Source organism: Leucopleurus acutus, assembly GCF_964270905.1.
Source record: "Leucopleurus acutus genome assembly, chromosome: 9".
Taxonomy (NCBI): Eukaryota; Metazoa; Chordata; class Mammalia; order Artiodactyla; family Delphinidae; genus Leucopleurus; species Leucopleurus acutus.
Window position 1 is genome coordinate 71,137,980 of NC_139144.1, and position 21,884 is coordinate 71,159,863.

Genomic DNA, 21,884 nt, shown 5'->3' on the forward strand with positions numbered 1-21,884 from the left:
TGGTAAACCAATGTTTTACAAGTCTTAACAATTTCTGTGCACACCTTTTAAGCTGTACAATCCTTATAAATGTCACATTTCTTATGAAAATATATGTCTTCCTCCTGAAAGAGCTGCAAATGAAGAATGCATGTACCAGTGCTATTATTATATGCTACATTTGCTACATCTAATAAAACAAAGGGGTAAACTTTCAGCATGTTTTCAGAAGTTTTATCAGTTGTTTCCATTACAGTGTTCAAGAGAACTGCAGCAATAAATCCCAGGCAACAAATAAAATGTCTCCCATACAGTCTTAAGAGAAATCACAGAACAGTCCAAGGCTTATACATTCAGTTATACCTAAAATATTTTCATTAACCCAAAAGCCATTGTGAAAGTCTCTGCTGATGGAAGATCTCCAATAAACCTACTTTATAAACTGTAAGGTTGGTATTCAGTGTTACTAAAATAGTTGTTGTTTCTGATTATTTCAGGCTGACCAGTTGTAGGCCAGAGCTATGTATGTCAAAGTCACTCACTTAGTTAGCAATGACACCAGTGGAAATTACTTTCCTATGAACAGTTCTGAAATCTTGGCCCCTGGCTAAAGCCAGTTATCGCAAAAGAGTAATAAATCTTGGAAATTGGTGGCCTGTCTCTTCTAATATAAAATAATGAATATTAAAAAACAAACAAACAAACACCTAAGGTTCTGCTTAAAAGGTGAAATAACAGGGCTTCCCTGGTGGCGCAGTGGTTGAGAGTCCACCTGCCGATGCAGGGGACATGGGTTTGTGCCCCGGTCCGGGAAGATCCCACATGCTGCGGAGCGGCTGGGCCCATGAGCCATGGCCGCTGAGCCTGTGTGTCCGGAGCCTGTGCTCCGCAACGGAAGAGGCCGCAACGGTGAGAGGCCCGCATACCGCAAAAACAAAAAAAGGTGAAATAACAAACACTTCTACAACTTGGAAAATGTACACAAGTTAAAAAGTCATGTATGTTGAGCCACTAAAACTAACGAAGTTAATAAACAAATGAAAAAATAAGGAGGTTATGAAAATACTAAGGAAGTATGGGTATTATACACACACACACAATATAGAGACAAAATGTTAAGATCTGGACAAAATGTTAACATTTTTTAATCTGTGTAAATGGTTTGTGAGCATGTTTTTGTACTATAGTTACAACTTTTCTATAAGTAAAAATTGTTTCAGCCTTCCCTGGTGGCACAGTGGTTAAGAATCCGCCTGCCAATGCAGGGGACATGGGTTCAAGCCCTGGTCCAAGAAGATCCTACATGCCGCGGAGCAACTAAGCCCATGCGCCACAACTACTGAGCCTGCACTCTAGAGCCCGCGAGCCACAACTACTGAAGCCTGCGCATCTAGAGCCCGTGCTCTGCAACAAGAGAAGCCACCACGATGAGAAGCCTGCGCACCACAACAAACAGTAGCCCCCACTCGACGCAACTAGAGAAAGCCCACATGCAGCAATGAAGACCCAACACAGCCAAAAATAAAATAATTAAAAAAAATTGTTTCAAAGTAAAATCTGATTGTTTTCAAATTAAAAAGAAAGAAAACAATTTGGCAGTAGTACTCAGTAAAGCTGAAGAAGCATACTGTCCAGACTGGGCAGTTCTACTTGTAGGTATATACCTTAAAGAAACTCTTGACCATATACACAAGGAAGTATATATAAGAATGTTTCTTGTAACTCTGTTTCATATAGGAAGAATTGGAAGCAACCTAAATTGCCATCAATCATAGAATGTATACGTGAATTACAGCATAGTCATTAATGAACACTATGCATTGAATACGTCAATCAGAGCTACACATGTTAAAATGAATAATCCCAAAAGCAATGTTGAGGGGAAAAACTATTGCCAAATGTACATAATGATACCACATTTTTAAAGTACTAAAACACGAAAAATCTTAGATATTTATCAATGCAAATACATGTGTCAAAATATAAAAAGCATTATGAAAACTGAATAGCAAATTCAAAATAACAATTAACTCTGGGGAGTGACCAGTGTAACCTAGGAGGGGTACAGACAGAGCTTCAGTTGTCTCATAACACTATTTCTGTAAGAAAAGAAGCAAACAGCAAAATGCTAAAACATGATAAAACTGGATGGTGGCTATATGGATATGTATTATTATTCTCTATCATTTGCAGTGTTTCAAAAATATTACCTAACAAATTCTTTTTTAAGACTTTAAAAGTTCTAATTAAACAAAATGAATGCTGAGAAGCTCAGTTCAACCCTCTTGGCCAAAAAGGAGGACCACAATGAAATATAATAAACCAATGTTTAATTAATTTTTACAATATGCAAACACTCTTTGCTATTGTAAACTCATCAAAACCCATTTTCATTAACTCACACCATGTACTTCAGCCTTTTGTATTACGAATCCCAGCATATGATTACAGATGAGTCAGTCAAGTTTATTTTGTAATATACTTAATTACCCAGCAAATCTCCATTCTCTGTACTGTTTTGCCTCACATTGACTGATTGTGTTCTGAGGTTTCCCTTGCAGGTGAAAATTTCATACCTGGGTTGGCTGATATTTATTAAGACTAAAGAGGCATTGACCTTCATGGTTACAGCAGAATTCTGAGCAGCATCAGGCCTCCATTGAGACCACAGTGCCTATGGCAGTCACCATTTCTTCAGCTGCACAGTATTTTTATCAAAGTCAGCCTGTGCAGACATCGTATGACATAAATGATAACAGAAATGTGCTGCATAGACCAGGGAGAAAAGTATGAAATGCCTTTTAAGTTGTTACAAGAAAAGAAACAGTGCTCTACAGTGGAGGAAACTGGAGATCGAAAACAGAGCATCTCAGTTTTGTTCTGCCACTCATTCCTTGTGGCCTTAAGCAACCCACATCCCCTCTCTCAACCTGGGATTACTCATGCGGAGATAATGACAACGTCCTGCCAACCTCCCAGGATTGGTGTTAGGCCTGAAAGAGATGACACATGCAGAAGTGCTTTGTGAAAGATAAAGCATTCAAAAACCACAAAGTGTGATTGTCATTATTCTGATCCTTTCAGAACCAAAAAATATCCTTGCAAAATGAATACAATAAAATTCTCAGAAACAGATAAGGAAAATTAATTTGGTAGTTTCAGCAAGCTATGGTTTGTATGTGAGTGAGTAGACTGCTACAAGAAAATCTCCAAGAGAAAATAAACAACTGCTAATGATATTTTAGTATGGAACTTTGTTCAAAGTTGGAGTACACAAGGAAGTTGAAGGAAGGTATCTGAAGTACTCTCTTCCAAAATTACTTAAGGACTAATTGGTGATTGTAATTTGTGTGTAAAAATTAAAATGGACACTAGTTGAAAGGGGGTGGTAAGGTGAAGAATGCCAAGAGTTGTTGCTTTCCTTAAAGCAGTGGTTCATTAAGTTTGCTCAATGGACTCCTAGGGTCCCTGAGAACCTTCCAGGAATTCATGATGGCAAAATTATTTTCATAATAATATTAAGATGTTATTTGCCTTTTTGCCGTGTGGTGCAAAAGCAATGATAGGAGAATTGCTGGTGCCTTAGCACAAGTCAATGCCATGGCAGCAAACTGTATTAGTTGTCATTATACTCTTCACTGCCACATACTTGCATGCCTTAAAAGAAACAAAAAAAGCTCGTCTCATTTAAGAATGCCCTTGATGAAGCAGTAAAAAAATTTTAATTCTGTTATATCTCAACCCTTGATTCAATTTTTTTTATTGTGTGATAAAATGGTAAATAAAAACAAAGCAATTGCTACATACTAAACTGTAAGAAGTGTTTCAAGGAGCAGCACACCTGTGTGGCTTTTTTTTAGTTGCCAGCTGAACTAGCCACTTTTTCATGCAACACCATTTTTACTTGAAGGAACAACTGACAGACAACCTACAACTTTTCAGACTTGGGTATTGGGCAGGTATTTTGCAAAAATGAGGGAGGTAAATCTTCTAGAAATCTGAAAAACTTCTAATGGCCTCTGGGAGCATAAAAGCTTCCCAGTGCAATTTTTTCTGATTAGATCTGTGGTAATATTAACAAATCGGATTTGTTTATGCTGTATAATGAAATGCATCAACATTTGGAAAATCTACAAAACTCAATGAATTAACATTTTTGAAATGACCAACAGTTGATGTTACAGTATTATGCCTGGGTAAAGTATTTGTTCAAAGTGCATGGTAGATCAATGGATTTTAAAATAACAAAATACAAAAAATTCATTAATATGTTTATAACTAACTAATCTTTAAGCAATTACCACTTGTTGAATTTTGGTATATTACTAAAGAAGAATGTCCACAGTTATCCAATAGCGCTATGAAAATACTCCTCCCTTCTCTAATCAATCAATGAAATGGGTTGCAACCAAAGAAAAGACAAGAAAAGAAAATGGTGTAGAAAGGAGCAGAGTTATGGAGTAGAAAGGAAAAGAAATTATCTAATTCTATCACAATTCTTCAACAAGACCTGTGCACATTATAATACATATTGTGCCTCTTACACTTCAGTGTAATTTTGCTTCAAAAAATAGCACTCATAAATGTTGTTCTGTCCTAAGGCTAACTAGAGCCCTTTTGTCCAACTGTGGCAAGCATCCACCTTCCCTTACCCTGTAGTCCAGTGGTCCTTAGTCAGTGGTTGACAGGTATAGAAGTATAAATGTCCAGTTCATTTAACTTGGGTTGGAACAGTGGCATAATTCATACTATAGAACTTCCATGAAATTTTAAACTTCAGCTGCACTTGGACAGACTTTGCCTGAAATTACACCCCTTCTTTCCCTTCCCAGTCCTGCCTTTCCCATTTATTACTCCCTAACTCGTTTCTCACTTTATTATTTGCAAATAAATCCTCATCTTAGCATCAGCTTCTAGGGAATCCAACATCAAACAGCTAGTTAAGAGCCATTCAGTTATTTGATCAATGCTGCTCTTTGAATTCCTGGTATATGATGATCAACTTGATTATCACAGTAACAGGAAGGTTAGGGTACAATTTCATTTTATATCAACATAATTCTAGCTAAATATAAAGTAAATGAAATGTGAAGGAAGAAATTTTAAGTCTGCCAACAAAAAAAAGCAGGCAAATTTTGGTTATGATCTTTGGTTCATTTTCCAGAAAGGGCATGATCACATGTGATATTTGAGTCCACAGCATTGTAACATTCTTTTAGAAAATAGGCTACAAGGAAAAGGAAATAATAGAGCAATACTGTGATGGGACAGAAGGAACAGGACTACACAGAACCACATGAGCAAGATATGGGTCAAGATATGTGTGAAGATAATAATCAGTGGAGAGGAAATGACTGGAAAACGCCAACTTCCAAGGGTTAGTTGACTGGTGAATTGATATCCCTGATGAAACGGGAGGGGTCAGGATAAAAAAGGAATGTAATAGATGAGAGGGCAAATGAGCACACAGAAAATGTTGACATGGAAAAAAGGGAGGGGAAGGAGAGATGAGGTGAGCAAGCAGCATTCAAAGGTTCCAGACATCTTTTCTCTGGCATTGGTAGCAAGAAAGCAGCACTCACCAGACACTACTGCCAGTTTCAAGGTAAAACAGCCACAGCACTATTCCCTTCTCAGCAGTACTCCATTTAGACCAGTGTGCATTTCCTCACACTATTCTGCATTATGCCATTAACATTGCTTCTTTATCTTCTTCCCTTTTTTCTACATTTCAGTTGCTCCCCAAATCATTATGTTAAGAGACCACAAACTTTCTGCCTCTGGTCAACATATGTTCCCAAAAATCAATGAGCAAAGAAGGAAGTGGGATATATCATACACTTTCTACCTGTTTTCTTTTAGGCTACTGTAAGAGCTAGTTTTTTTTGTTTGTTTTTTTTAGCACCCAAGAGGAAAAAATGCATATTAGAAACCTGTTATGAACAAAACCATATCTACCTACAATTTCCTTTGCCAGTCTCTAAGGACAATGGTAAAAAGGAATCCCAAAGCATATATGTGTCTATAAAGTCACTGCCTAAAAAGACAAAAACTGAATAGAAACCTTCAATAAGGCTGCTCTCATAATTCTGCATAAGTCAGGAATGAATCACTTTTAATACTGCAAGCATGTAACAGACATCTGATGATGAGTATGTATGTTTGTCAATACATATCTCTTTACATTTAAATATGTTAACAATAAAGCATTCTTATAAGCAGAATTCTAGCACATACAAGAAAAAAACATATCACATAATAGCCCATTTTAAAGTTAATCCAGATTAGTATTTATAACATTTCAAGTGAATCAATACTTTGAAAATTTCTTTCTACTATTAATCTGTTTTCTTATTAGTTGTATTTATTAGAGAGCCTAACATGACAAATTTTGGTTTCAACAGCATGTAGAGATTCCTAAGCCACTTCTATTGAAATATAACCCTAGGCCACAGAAATCTATCAGAAATAATGTGAGGATTGGCTTCTTTGGGTTAACCAGGAATCCTCTCATTAAGAGATTATCTGCTGTTGAAATAGTTTCATCTTTGTACTTTATAAAAAAAACTTTATTGAAAACAAAATAATTCTCTTCTCCTGAATTTAAGAGTAAGTACTAGCCACATGATGCCAGCATATAAATAAAAGCCACAGACCTAAACAGCTGTCAAGGTGGGAACAGGAGCATTTGGGACGTGTGCCAGGATACAACGTGTGTCTGGCATCAGAGTACTTAATACAACTAAGTCTGTTTCAATCAATTTGTATCAGGAGAACATTAGGTTATCATTTAAAAGAAAAAATCAGACTCCACAAGAAGAACTTTCCTTTTATGGGGGCAGGGGGGCGGGGGGAGGCAAAAAGCAAAAAGGTCTCTATCTGGAAATATCTTCCAAAAGCCAGGCAGCATGGAGCTTCAAGCACAAGAACCAAAGTAGCTTCCTAATGATCCTGGGGACTAAATGACCAAGACCAGCACATCCCACAGGTCAGCTCTCAAGTATGTGTTGGATGTACAGAGAACTGGGGAACAAGTTGAAGTTCACAGCTGTATCCATTCCCAGAAACTGACCATATATTGAGCGAGTCCAGTGAATTTTGTATGAGACTTCTTAACTTGAGCAAGGGCAGCTTTTCTGCCCCTGAAGCTTTGTCCAAAATGCATAAACATTCTAGAGTTATTTACAAAAGAAAGACTATGATTAAATATAGCCTCTGCTCTTACAGTTAGCTATCAATTTTTAAAAAGAAATTTAACAAAGGGCTTCAGCCATTTTAGGAAAGAGGCAATTTATTACATTGTAAAAAATATGGATATATGTAAAAACAAAAGGTAAAATAATTTATACCTTTCAAAAATGACCAAGACATAACAGTAAGCATTAAAGTACAAAACAGGTAAGTCAACAAGCACTAGCAATGCCAGTTTTTCTTTTAATTACCTACTATTAATGTCACACTAAGCCCTTATTTGTCATATATCTGAAATACTAACAACTTGCCAACACACCAACAGTACACAAACCTTCAGTTCTTCTACTCAGTCACCTTTATTATAAAATAATTTCTCTTGGGCTTCCCTGGTGGCGCAGTGGTTGAGAGTCCACGTGCTGATGCAGGGAACACGGGTTCGTGCCCCGGTCTGGGAAGATCCCACATGCCGCGGAGCGGCTGGGCCCGTGAGCCATGGCCGCTGAGCCTGCGCGTCTGGAGCCTGTGCTCCGCAACGGGAGAGGCCACGACAGTGAGAGGCTCGCGTACCGCAAATAAATAAATAAATAATAAAATAATTTCTCTCCAAATTGATGACAGATATATTCCAATGGAAACAAAATCAATTCTTAATAATTACATGTCTCATTTTTTAAAAAAACTATTGATTTAAGCAATGCTTAATTTCTGTTTCAAAGAAAATACTGAACATTATTTTTTAAGAATCCTTTCCCTTTTTATATTGAAGAATATAGTTGAGTTACAATATTATTCATTTTATACCTAGTAGTTTGTACTTCAAATACTGCAATTATTAAAAGCATCTAAACTATGGGTTAGGATAGTGATACATATGTACCAGCTATGATTTTATCAGCTCTGCCTATGAACATTATAGTCAGGCAATCAAGGAAACCACTTTTTCTTAGAGTTGAAATCCTCCCTGGTTTCTGATAGGAAAGGTCCTGCTGAATGTGCTACACGTGTTCCAAATGCTCCCGTATCACCTCACCCCAGGCCCCTCCCAGCCATCTTCCATCTTTCTAGGATAACATGTGTCATTTAAATGCTTAATTTATCACGGGAAATGACCTCAATGAGGGATAAAATAGGATTTAATGAGGAATTTCCAGGGCGCTTGACTAAAAGAGAAAAGGAATTATTGCATATATTAGAATACTCCATGCCATTAGGGTGCACTAGGCTTTTGCATTTCAAAGGCAAATGTTTGATAAGGTTCAATCAGAAGCATTTTTTCATTTACTATGTCTAAGTATACAGGAAATGTTACATTGGAGAAATGCTCAGAAAAAGCCCAAACGTAAAGAACTGAAGATTATGTAAGCTTTGGTAAAAATCTCTGTGTTACATTTTCTCAGCTCTTAGATGTAATTCCAAAAAGGACCCTGGATAGTGTAGGATGGCTAGCGTATGGTTTATTTTGAGTTTTATGAAACAGGGATTTGCATATTTTAATAAATTTCTAACCATAACCACAGAAGATCTCTTTAGATTTCGCCAAATAGAAACCAAACGATAATGAGTTGATGAAGTAACAAGGTCTTTATTTGTTTCGATGGCATAGGAAAGAGAAAGGTGTGCTGAGGGCACTGTTTTAATGATGAAAGTGGGGTACCTGGTGCTCAGTATTCTTCAACACTGGATCATTCTACAACCAATTTAATACACGTGAAGGATAGTTTCTTGTAAATAATTCACTTCTTCACTTCACAAGTACCTGCTGAGGTCTGATATCAACTCAAACATTAGCAAGGTCCTCCATACTCTAGATCACATAGGGATCTGAGGAATAAAGAGATTGAAAAGCAAAGAAATGCAGAAGAAAGATCAATGAGATCAAATACTTATTTTACCCTTATTTTTAAAATAGTTTTGATGACACTATTAATATATTATAAAAGTGTTGTATAATTTCAAGAAACCTTAAACTTCATAGCTTATCTTGAAAGAAAATGAATGTGGGACAATGCTAGCTCTGTTTTACAGGAAACTTCAGGCTGAGGTAGAGTTACGTTTACTCATTCATTTCTTCATTCTTTGCTTTTTTCACTAAGTAATTGCTGTGCACCACTCAGATGCCAAGCTCTGTGTCAAGCCCTAAAGATATTATAATGCTATGATACCCCCTCCTCAGTTTAGTGAGTGGGTGCGGGAGAGAGAAAGAGAGAGAGAGAGAGAGAGAGAGGCAGTAATCAAACACATTACCAACTATGCAATTACAAAATAAGGTACAATCTAAAGAAAGGAAATGCAGACCTAGGAATATCTGGAACAAAGGAAACTGACTTGGGCTTGCGGTTACTGAGGAAGGGGGACAAAGAAAGTTTTACTTGGAAAAGAAATGCTTGAGTTGGGAGTAAAGAATGGGCAGATGTTGGGCTTCCCTGGTGGCGCAGTGGTTGAGAGTCCACCTGCCGATGCAGGGGACGCGGGTTCGTGCCCCAGTCCGGGAAGATCCCACATGCCGCGGAGCGGCTGGGCCCGTGAGCCATGGCCGCTGAGCCGGCGAGTCCGGAGCCTGTGCTCCGCAACGGGAGAGGCCACAACAGTGAGAGGCCCGCATACCACAAGAAACAACAAACAAAAAAAAACAAAAAAAAAAGAATGGGCAGATGTTAACAGGGAGCAGGCGAGATCCGACAAAAGCAACAGTATCCCTATGATGGGCAGGGATTGGAGGAAGGGAAAAACGAGTGATCACCAAGGAACAAAAATTAACAGTCAACGAAGCTGGAATACAGACAGCTAAGTAAGCAAAGGAATCTGAAAAAGACTTTCACCTCAGGTGACATAGGGACTAACTCTTGAGGAGACCTTCAATGGTCATACAAGTAGACTCAGTAACAAAACAGTTTTAATGCACTGCTGGTAAGGGAAATCTCTAAGTAAGGAAAATCAATCTCTCACTCTCTCTCAGATCATGCTATTTGTTTTTGTAAAGCAAAGGTTTATAAAAATACAAATATCAGGATAGTGTTTACATCTCAGCAGGAAGACATAATGATAATAAAGATAACGAAGAGGCACCCACAGGGAGATGCAGTGAGTTTTAAGTTGGGGGGCAGATTCGTGGTTGTTCAGTTTTTTGTTTGGTTTGGTTTTTTGGTGTTTTTGTTTGTTTGTTTTACAACTTATAGGTTTTTTTGCATACATTATTTTATTTCAAATGTTACATGAAAATGGGGAGGGTGAGGCTAGAGAGGCAGGCAGATAACAGACTTTATGGGGACATTTAGGCTACCTTAATAACTATGGTCTTCATCTTGAAATAAGTGAAGATAATGAAGGCTATTCACATGATAGTAAACTTGAATTTTCCAAAGATCACTTTGGATCAAGTGGGACAAAAGGTTATATGAAGCTGAGTAGATGAAGAGACACAGGTTAATCAATGCTTGTAGTCGTCCTGGACTCAGATAATGTCACTGGAGATGGACGGCAGTGGATGAACAGAAGATCAATAGATCTTTGTGGTAGAAGCAATATGAGGAATGAGGTAGCAAGAGGTTTCAAGGATAAATTTGAGACATGGCGCTTACACAACTGGATGTGTTGTGGTTGTTCTTCACTAAGATAGAAAACACTGGCAGAGAACCTGGTCCAGTCTGCAATGATGCTGAGTTTGAGGTGCCTTTGAGATATACAGGTGGAGATGTCAGGCAGATAATTAGATGCAGATGTCTGGAGCTCAGACGAAGAATTCGGCACAGCAATCAGATAGGATAGCAGAATGGCAAAAATGCCATTTTTTAAGATAATATATCTAGCCTAAAACAGTACTTAAGAAACGTAAATTAAGAAAAAGTTATGAAATATATACAGATTTTAGATCGCTTACATTCAACTCACAGTAATATTCTATTGCATTTGTTATTCCTTTGGTTTTAAAATAGTGAAAGAATTAATTAAGGTACAAGACAATAGCGTTAACCAATAAACATATTCTCCTTAACCACTTTATCAGATTAGTCAACTAGTAATATATTGGAATTTGGAAGGAATAAAGAGAGAATATATTTAAATTTTGCACCGAAGCAACAAAGAATTTCAAGTCACCTTAAGGGACAAAAACAAGACAACACTTGGTACCACAAGGCAGAACTTAAGAAGAGTTAGTTTAACAAAGAATGCAACTGGAATCTTCTATAATAATAAATATCATAATAAAGGAGTTAATAGTTTTGGACGGTGACATACAAAAGGAATTATACTAGTCACAAACAAAACATATGCTCACTTCCAGCAGCTCTTTAATAAAATATTTAGGTTACATTGCTATTTCAAGGATCACACTGTCCCTGAAAGAATCACATTCATACACATCCAAAAACCCATAGGTTAGTATGTCTTATGTTTTACTTTAGTTTAAAACAGTAATCTGGAAAAAGACTTTGGGTTTTCATTTTGCAAGAAGATAACACACAAAGCAAATGAGGAAATTAACTCCACCCTGCCTTTTAAAAGATAATATGGTAGGTAAATAAAAATTTTGATAGAGATTTTCTTAAACACTTTAATAAACAATACAAGATTTCCTTAAAAGAAAAACAGCTAAATAAGTGGTGTATGGGTATACATGCAAAACCCAAGGAAAAATATTTATAAAACTAAAACCAAGAATTGTTCACAAGTCCTATAGCAATCAAATTACTTGGTCTACCTTTCCAAGTATTTAAAAACTGACATCTAACATAACACGAAGCTGTCTCCATTTTTCAAATGGTTAAGGTAAATTATTCTGATATTTACACCATCACATATTTCCTACTACTATAAACAATGCATGAAAGCTTAGCAAACTTCACTTCATGCTTGGAAATGAAAATTGTCAAATGGCAAACCCCATCTTGCATAACTTTAGCCTTTACTCTAACTACCACACAGGTTTTCTTTGGTTCTTCCAAAAAGGCCAGTTCATTCCCTCCTTAGGGTACAGTCCTCCTTCAGTATCTGTGGGGGGATTGGTTCCAGGACCACTCATGGACACTGAAATCCGCAAATCTCCGGTCCGTTATATAAAATGACACGGTACAGTCGGCCTTCCTTATCCCCAGATACAAAATCTGTGGATACAGAGGGCTAACTACATGTACATAGCCTTTCTCCCAAATCTTGATGGAGCTAAATAACTCTTCAGCATCCATCAGATCTCTGCTCAATTTTACTTCCCCAATGAAGCCTTCCCTGCTTGCTCATTCTCAGGTGGGTTGCTGCCTCTCTCATAACACACTGTTCTTTTCCTCACACCAGTTGTCAACTTAGTGTGTTTCTTTGTTTAATCTGTCTTCCCCAACACAGGATAAGTGTCATAAGGGAAATATATCCATTTCATCTGCCAAGAGCAACACATATGTTAGGGGCTTAGTAAATATTTATTAACTGAAAATGAATGAATCAACGATGACTGAGTAAATGAGCAAAATAAAGTAAGTTAGAGAATCATGAATAAATACTACTATAATGCTCATTAAAAAGTTTTTTAAGGGCTTCCCTGGTGGCGCAGTGGTTGAGAGTCCGCCTGCCGACGCAGGGGACGCGGGTTCGTGCTCCGGTCCGGGAAGATCCCACATGCCGCGGAGCGGCTGGGCCCATGAGCCATGGCCGCTGAGCCTGCATGTCCGGAGCCTGTGCTCCGCAACGGGAGAGGCCACAACAGTGAGAGGCCCACATACCACAAAAAAAAAAAAAAAAAAGTTCTTTAAGTGGAGACACTTTGAAAATAACTGAGATACTCCTCTGAGAATTTCTCACAGAATATCATATAATACAACTGTCAAGTATAGTAATTTCTTCTATAAGGAATACTGCCAAATTTCAGAGTGCCTTCTAGAAAGTCAAGTTGAATCGTAAGACAATTCAAAATGGAAAACGGAAAAAACTCCTCAAAAATAAAAACCCCGACTAAACAAAATCATTTTCACACACAAAAAGATTCAATATCACACATGATACAAAAGAAATAATAAATGTGGAATGAATGAATGCATGCCTAATATTCCTACAGCTATTTTCTTCACAGTTTTTAGTGTAGATAAAAAAAACGTGAATTTACATAACGACACTTCAATTATCCTTCTTATGAAATTTAGATAGAAGTTAGGATGTAGAATTTTTGCCAGTGTGTTTGTTTCTGTGGACCTAGAAGCAGTTTAGAATGTCAGGAACAAAGAATCTTCAATTTAAAGCATTCACAAGCACCAATAAAAATAGCTTACAAATCTCACAGAAATGCATACTTTTTTCCTAATTAATTCAGCATACTGACTCATTTGGGGGGCTTTTTTCATAAAAAAAAAAAAAAAGAAAAATCTAAAGGTGTAGAGTTGGTGGGGTGGGATGAACTATGCTCCCAGTGGAAGCAGAGGAGCCCAGGGGGAACCATGGTAGTTCCCATGGTAGCGGGAACCAGTACAGTGGTAGCAGCTGGACTGACCATTGCTGCTGCAGGATTTGCAGGCTGTTACGCTTTGCAAGCCGTGAAGCATATGGAGCCTCAAGTAAAACAAGTTTTTCAAAGTCTACCAAAATCTGCCTTCAGTGGTGTCTATTACAGAGGTGGGTTTGAACCCAAAATGACAAAACGGGAAGCAGCATTAATACTAGGTGTAAGCCCTACTGCCAATAAGGGAAAAATAAGAGATGCTCATCAATGAATTATGCTTTTAAATCACCCAGACAAGGGAGGATCTCCTTATATAGCAGCCAAAATCAATGAAGCTAAAGATTTACTAGAAGGTCAAGCTAAAAAATGAAGTAAATGTATGATGAATTTTAAGTTCTTATTTATGTATATGAGTACCAGCTTTTTATAATAAAATGCCTCAAAGCTAAAACAAAAAGAAAACAAAATCACTTAGTTGTATATGAACTCAGGAGCCATCACTTGGGAAACCTCAACTCAGTGGGAAAGTAACACAGACAGCACACCAGAGATGGACTGGTAAGCTGGCTTCTGAAGTAAACCCAATCTGTCTCTGAAATGTTCAATTTCCCAAACTATCAAATTTCTTTCTTCTTTCCTCTTCCTTTTTCTCCTTCTTCCATGATTTACTGATTTAATACTATATATGAGAGCCTTATATATGGCACACACTCAATAACTTAATATTATAAAAGCCTGGAAGATTGGAGATGCAGAAAAGCATCACTTGCAAGCTGGTAGAGACAGATAAAACAGGGCAGGGGTGATTCCAGGGTCAGTCTAGGAACAGAATCCAGCAGCTGCCTGCCTTTTAAGCCCCCACTCCAAATGACCTAAAAGAAGAATATGAGTGATAAAAGATCTGTTAGAAGGTAAAATAGTCATGTGGGAAAATAGCTTTTATGATGTAAGCTGAACTGAAAGCTGACCCAATACAGACATGTTACAGAGAAAAATTATTCTAATTTTTTTTGATAATTTGTAATAGTGGTGGTGGATGGAAAAGTCAAGGTTTTGCAATCAGACAGACCTAGTTTGAGTCTAAATTTTGCCACTTATTAGCTGAATGACCTTGATTAAGTTCTTTAAATTCTCTGAATCTTAATTCTCACATCTGTAAAAATAAGAATAACAACTGGGCTTCCCTGGTGGCGCAGTGGTTGAGCGTCCGCCTGCCGATTCAGGGGACACAGGTTCGTGCCCTGGTCCGGGAACGTCCCGCATGCCGCGGAGCGGCTAGGCCCGTGAGCCATGGCCGCTGAGCCTGCGCGTCCGGAGCCTGTGCTCCGCAACAGGAGAGGCCGCAACAGTGAGAGGCCCGCGTACCGAAAAAAAAAAAAAAAAAAAAAACTACCTTTCAGAATTATTCTGAAAATTAAGAGGGAATGCGTGTAATACTTGCCATAATTGCAATAATTGTAGCTTTCATCATCAGAGTGGAGGAGGAGGAGAGAAGATCAAGATGTACCCCCCAACCTAGCTGAAGAAGATGAATCAGGCTTGTTGTCATTACGTCCAAAGCAGCAGCAACCCTTCCAGGGCCTCTGCCTCAGAACATCTTCCTCATACGCAAATTTGGACTCATTCCAGGTCTCTGCCAATTGGAACGAAAATGACTGGCTCAAATCTCCATTAAATTCAACACTATCCCATAGCCAGTTTGCTATACAAGCTACAGCTGTGACTAAATACTACCTACTGTCCCTGAAACCACCCCCTTCATTTATTTGCCTTACACAAATAGACTTCATTATGTACAGCATTCAGTATGATCAGACCCTGAAGCCAATATTCAATATCCTAGACACTAATTTCAACAAGGCCTAATTTATGCAAATTAAACACTGTACCACTTTCCACTGTTAATTTTCACAGACTTAATACAATTAGAATCTAAGGTTCTGACACTTAATGACAAGACAAATCATGCAAGAATTATGAACACCTTCTTTGTTAAATCTACTGTATTTATCAAAATATGGAAAACAAAAATAACATTCTCTTAAGGCAAGGGTTCTAAAATTAGGTCTAGGTGATTGTAACTGAAAACAGACAATTCATAATGCAACCTATCAACCCGTTAAGACCAACTCTTTTTGTAATTTTTCCCTCTGATGACCCTCTATGAAATTCAGAAAACTTAATCTCCCACATTTTCAACTGCTTATTTTTTACTGCCAACTCCCATCAATTTGGCAAGTAGATGAGAGCAGTAATCACTGGAGAAAATGTAGGAGAAAAAAAATGAGCCAAATCAACTGATTTTGTTTCCATAGTCTATTTAATCCGCACAATGAGTCAGCCCACGTGTTCCTACTAAATGTAATTAAGTGTATTTTGTAATTTTTGCTTTAAAAAAAGAGGTCTTGTGTATAATAAAACACCTTGTGTCCTTAAATAACAGTGGTAGAAATAGTTGCTAAGGTGATAGTTTGGGATTAGCATCTTATTTTCACAATAATGAATGTTTTGACTTCAACTATGAACAGATTTCCTTATCAGTACAATCAAAATTCAATTTGAATAAAGTTTTGGTAGTGGCTTTTAAGGAGACAAAGTACATCAATAATATATAATGTTTCCTTAAGGGTACACAGTTACTGCTATGTTTCCATTTCTTCTAGTCAAAAATCAATGTCACACTAGGCCATAATGAATGGCTGCTTGCCAGCTGCACTTAACTGACTGAAACTCATCATTCCTTTAAAATCTATTCTTCTAGCAAGAGTAATTTAATAACTTAAGTTTGTGATTTGATTCAGACATATAATCTAACCATGGTATGGAAAGTAAGGGAAAAAGGCTGTCTTGATTAGTATTACAGATGTTTACAACATAGCCAATTTTTAAAGGAAGGACAGAAACTACAGTCGTTTATTAGATACAGAGTCACACCTGTTGTCTGTCATGTTTCAAACCCCTACCTGTGAGATTTAGTCAAGGCAAATGAAAATGAAGAAGGACCAGCTGCAAAACATGATTTTGTTCTCATACAGTAATTAAAAGGAAAAACTGCACAACGTGTTGTATCTATGACAATCCCATTTTTTCATGTCAAGGACAGTTCCATTTTCTTTTAACAGATTTGTGCTGCTGTCAAGTCTGTTATAAAGGCTAGTACTCACAAGTCTAAGCTATGGACCTAATTTATAGTATTGGTAGTCTCTCCAATTAGCTTTGCCAAATTTCTTTCTGAAGCATGCTAGTGGCGTGTCAGAAAAAGTAAACATCATCATTCCCATTCCAACCCCCACTCCTAAGTCTCTGCCACAATGAACTGTTTATCAACGGCACATTAGACATCAGACCTTATACCTTATGAACACTAAATGCTTTTAAAAGGTAAGCCATAGAGCACCTAAAACACATGTGGTACAATAGTAACAGCACATCAGCACAGGTCAACCCTACAGTGTTATGCGCACATTCTTGCTCGAAACACCTTAAGGTAACAATACCTTATGTTTTTATGTTTGAATTAGACAAACATTTAATTCACATTTGCATCTTATTTTCTTTTTTTTGTTTGTTTTTTTTTTTTGCGGTACGCGGGCCTCTCACTGTCGTGGCCTCTCCCGTTGCGGAGCACAGGCTCCGGACGCGCAGGTCCAGCGGCCATGGCCCACAGGCCCAGCTGCTCCGCGGCATGCGGGAACCCCCCGGACCAGGGCACAAACCCACGACCCCTGCATTGGCAGGCGGACTCTCAACTACTGCGCCACCAGGGAAGCCCTGCATCTTATTTTCTAAAACTATTAATTTAATATGATTTTGAATATTATGAATAAGAGTTTATTCATCTAAAACATGTTAATATACTCCAAGTCACCATGGGTGTGCCTCATTTGAGGAAAATAACAATTCCAATTTATAAACAGATCTTTCCAAAAAAAAAAAAGGTCGCTTTAAACACATTCACCACTGTTTTCTATCATGTATCAAATTGAAAATATGATCTGCTTTGTCAAAACTTTATCTCTATACGAGACAGTGAGTAGAAAGGAAAGGTGAAATACATAAGCTTTGGAGCTAGATAGACAGATGTAAATACTCGCTCTACAACTTACTAGCTGTGTGATTTAAGGGTAAGTCACTTAACAGTTCTAAATGTTAATTTTTTCACCTGTAAAAAAGGAGATAATATTTACTTCAAGTTAAATAACACACATAAAGTGTCTAGCAAGAAAAAAACAATGTATAAGAAAATTAATGCCAACTTAGTCTACTTACATGAAATGATTGTTACTGACAGTATAACTGACCACAGTAGCATTTATGAATCAAGGAAGCAAAGTGCTACTTATTATGGCATTTATAGTTAAGGATCAAGGTCTAAGCAAATGTATGCTCAGTTTTGACTTTTATCTTTATATGTAAGTACGAAGTACATGCCATATGCACACACATACATACATACACACATATATCTTTTCCACCAAGGAGGAAACTACCAGATTTTCCATGTCTCCAGATGATTTATGCACCAAATAACTTGAAGCACTTTAATGGACACTTTAACAAATACACTTTAATGGACAAAAAAAAAAATTTTTTTTTTTTACAGTCAATGAAAGGAGGTGCTTACAGGTATTGCTTAGGTATTTGAAGCCTGTAGCAAAAAACATATTGTTAAATTTCAAAATGTCCTAACATTGTATATGGAAAATACGATTCACCTAACCCAACCATGAAAAATGCCCTTAACCAATCTATGAAACAGGTTTTCTTTCCAGATCATGAAGAAGTATTCACTGAAAGGGCTGTGCACTGTAGAACTACTCTGGTGTTTTTTTGTTTGTTTGTTTTTTAAGTGGAGGCTAAAATGAAAAGAATAATTCAGAAAATAGAATATTTATTTCCCTTACCATAAACTTTTGCTGAATACACTAGGGAATTAGAGACAGCAAAAGAGAGCAGGATGAGGACAGGTGTAGCTCAGCTATCACTCAGATCATCAATAAATCAATCCCTTTGAGATTTTGATTTTAACATACAGCTGAAGTATATCAGCTACGAAAGAATCCAATCTCTTCCAAGATTATTTATAACAAAGCACTCCTAACTGAAGTCCAATTTGTTTGTGGAATTGCAGTCATTCTGATTCAACTAAACAATAAATGAAGCTGCCTTTAATAGCTCCAACTCTCGAGCATAAAAGAAAACAAAAGGGAACTGCATGACAACAATACTTCACAACCCAGGGGCCCAGATGATTTTCATTTCCAAGCAGTTACTGAAGTGGAGAAAAAAATCTAACAGGCCACAGAGAACAATTCATTCACCTGAACTGCCCGGCATCAGCTGTATTTCACATAGTGAGCCATTCATGTTATGCAAATGAGCTAGCTGAGGCTTTTTTTTTTTTTAACCATTTCTCTTGGTTCTGAAGGCCTCGTGCATCACCAAATTTCCAGACATGTCAGATGACCACTCTAAATGCTCCTCCAACTCAACCAAAGCCAAAAGCACAGCTAGACCATGACTACTGATTGAAGGAGAGCAAATTTGGGAGGCTAGGAACAGGAACATGCTAGAATTTTTCCAAAAAGCAAAGAGAAGTAAACGTATAAATATTCCTCAATGAATTAAGTTTGGGTTCTGACATACTATTATCTTCCATAATGATTCAATTATTTAGAAACAACCTATCATCCTGTCTTCCATAACCATTTCTTATTTTGTTATATTTAGTAAGCTGTATTTTACTAGGGAAGAAAAGAGGACTGTATATTTTTTTTGTCCTATAACAAATCTTTTTGTGCACTTTTCTTCTGACTCAAGTGTCTAAAGGTGAAAAATACTGTTACCGAAAAACCTGCCTTATTCTTTTTATGCCAAGTAAACAGCAGTTCACTTCAGGAGAAAGAGCATTTTTTAAGCTTGATGTTGCCTTGTTCACTTGCCATTCAATCATTCCAGAAATATTTATTATGCTGAATATGAAATATATATTTATTAATATGTTGAATTATGAAATACTTATGCTGAGAGTGTTCACCATCACTAGTAATTCTCCATCTAAATCTCTTATAGAATTAAAAGCTGCAATATACTGAAGCAAACTGTCAGGAACAAACACTGCACTAGCAAATTCTCAAGTTGTTAAGGTTGATATTCTTGCATGGAGAGTAGTCATTTCAACAACAGATCTTAAAGTCCTTCCTGTATTGGGCTATAATCCTATATGACAGGGAGTTTACATCCATTGCAGAAGTAAAATTTTCAACTTTAGAGAAGTAAAAGACTTAACTCCGTACATCTGCTTCTTGTTACTAAAAATTTACAAACTGCTTCTAAAGATAAAAGCTGTCCATTTGGGGGAACAGTACTATTTCTATTGAACTTCCATCTTACATCTAAAAACGTAATGCCACTCTGTCACTGCTTTCTTCATGTGTCTTATTCCCTAATACAAGATCTGCTCTGAAGGCCCACCTAGTATACTCTCTTCTAACAAAACACTTCATATCTGTGAAAGCTATGACAAGACCAGAAAAGAGAAACAGAATTTGCTTCAACAAAAGAAGAGGAGAACATATCTCAGAATCTTACCAATAATCACTGTTTTTTAAAAATTATTATTTTATTTTATTTTTGGCTGCATTGAGTCTTCGTTGCTGCACATGGGCTTTCTCTAGTTGCAGCAAGCGGGGCTACTCTTTGTTGTGGTGTGTGGGCTTCTCATTGCGATGGCTTCTCTCATTGCAGAGCATGGGCTCTAGGCACGCAAGCTTCAGTAGTTGTGGCACGCAGGCTCAGTAGTTGTGGCTCATGGGCTCTAGGGCACAGACTCAGTAGTTGTGGTGCACAGGCTTAGTTGCTCCGTGGCATGTGGGGTCTTCCTGGACCAGAGCTTGAAGTCATGTCCCCTGCATTGGCAGGCGGACTCTTAACCACTGTGCCACCAGGGAAGCCCTCATCGCTTCTTAAAGTAGGTCATTCAAGAGTATGAAGAATGATCTTCCTCTCTATCTCAAACTCACATGAAGGATTCTCTCCCTCAGGAATGGGTTCAAATGAAGCAATGGTTTATTCATCTGGTGGTAGGGATGATCATATATCATGTAAAAGGTAAGCATCATCAACCAACAAGAGAAAGTCAAAGAATGTGCGTGTGTGTGTGCATGCACATGCACACACCCGCATTTATGAATGGGTATGGGGCCATTAGAAATATGCCAATGAAAAAAATTCTGAATTGAGCAGTATCAACTCAGACTTGGCAAACATTACAGAGATACGAAAGTATTATGACAGATGAGCAAGCACCCTAAATATTGTCACAAGGGTATTTTAAATAGCTGTCGCAAGATCTGAGAAGATAAAGGTTAGTGGACATTGCCATTGCAAAAGGGATAAAGGACAGGGAATAACTTGTGATGGAGGGCAGGAGAGGAAACGAATACCAGCCTCTAAAGAATAATACGTGGCTCCAACATTGCATTAGGCTTCAGCCAACACTAAACTGGGCATTTTGAACATTTAAATTAAAATTATATTTTTGAGAACCCGTGAAGAGTCTATTTAAAATTAGTAATATTGGCACAGTATAAAGATAATTATTCAGAGATATCTTTTGATACTGTTTCAGATTTATGAACTTGTTTTTTCCAAGTCCCAATCGTTAGAAAATGGTGTTTTCTACTATTATTCTAAAACCTTAGAGTCTCGCTGGAAATATATTTAAAGAGTTACTAGTTTCTAGGATCGACAATGTCATTATTTACAAGAACGAAGATTTAGTTTGAGTCTACATAAAATGTTTTCTAAAGTAAAAATGATATGATGAGCGTTAAAAAATTTCACAAATTTTACTAATGTTGCCTAGGCTTCCTCTAATTTCTACAAATGTTTCCAACTTTATTGTAAGTGGAAAATATGGTAAGAAAGAGAATATGGAAGATAAAAGACATTGTAATCCAATAAAATTCTATGTGATAAAAGGTCTCGCCTAGAGTATTTACAGGAAGCAAGAGGAGGAGGGGTAGGGGAGGAGGTGGGGCGATGCGGTGGGACATGGTTGGGGGAGGTCTATCGTTCCTCCACTAAAATGAAACACTTCCCCAAATGTAAACTACCTAAAGGTCAATGCCAAGAGGGAACTATGGCTCATAAATGACACGAGAAAAACTTAAGAATCATTTACTAAATGAATATTCACCTGCAGTGAGTGGGTATAGAGTGCAACAAAGATGGCGTCTGTCAGGTCTCAACGTGCCGTCAGCCAGGCATGGTGGGCAGGCTAAGAAGA

The 21,884-nt window shown here is 37.5% G+C and overlaps 1 protein-coding gene and 1 pseudogene across 2 annotated transcripts in view; one reads left to right on the plus strand and one right to left on the minus strand.

Annotated features, from left to right (window-relative positions):
* The window catches only part of IMMP2L (inner mitochondrial membrane peptidase subunit 2), a 912,540-nt gene that overhangs the window by 577,263 nt on the left and 313,393 nt on the right, over positions 1-21,884 (minus strand). The window lies entirely within an intron of this gene.
* On the plus strand, positions 13,593-14,266 carry LOC309966266 (mitochondrial import inner membrane translocase subunit TIM14-like; annotated as a pseudogene). The gene has a single exon. The product of its transcript is annotated as a mitochondrial import inner membrane translocase subunit TIM14-like (transcript).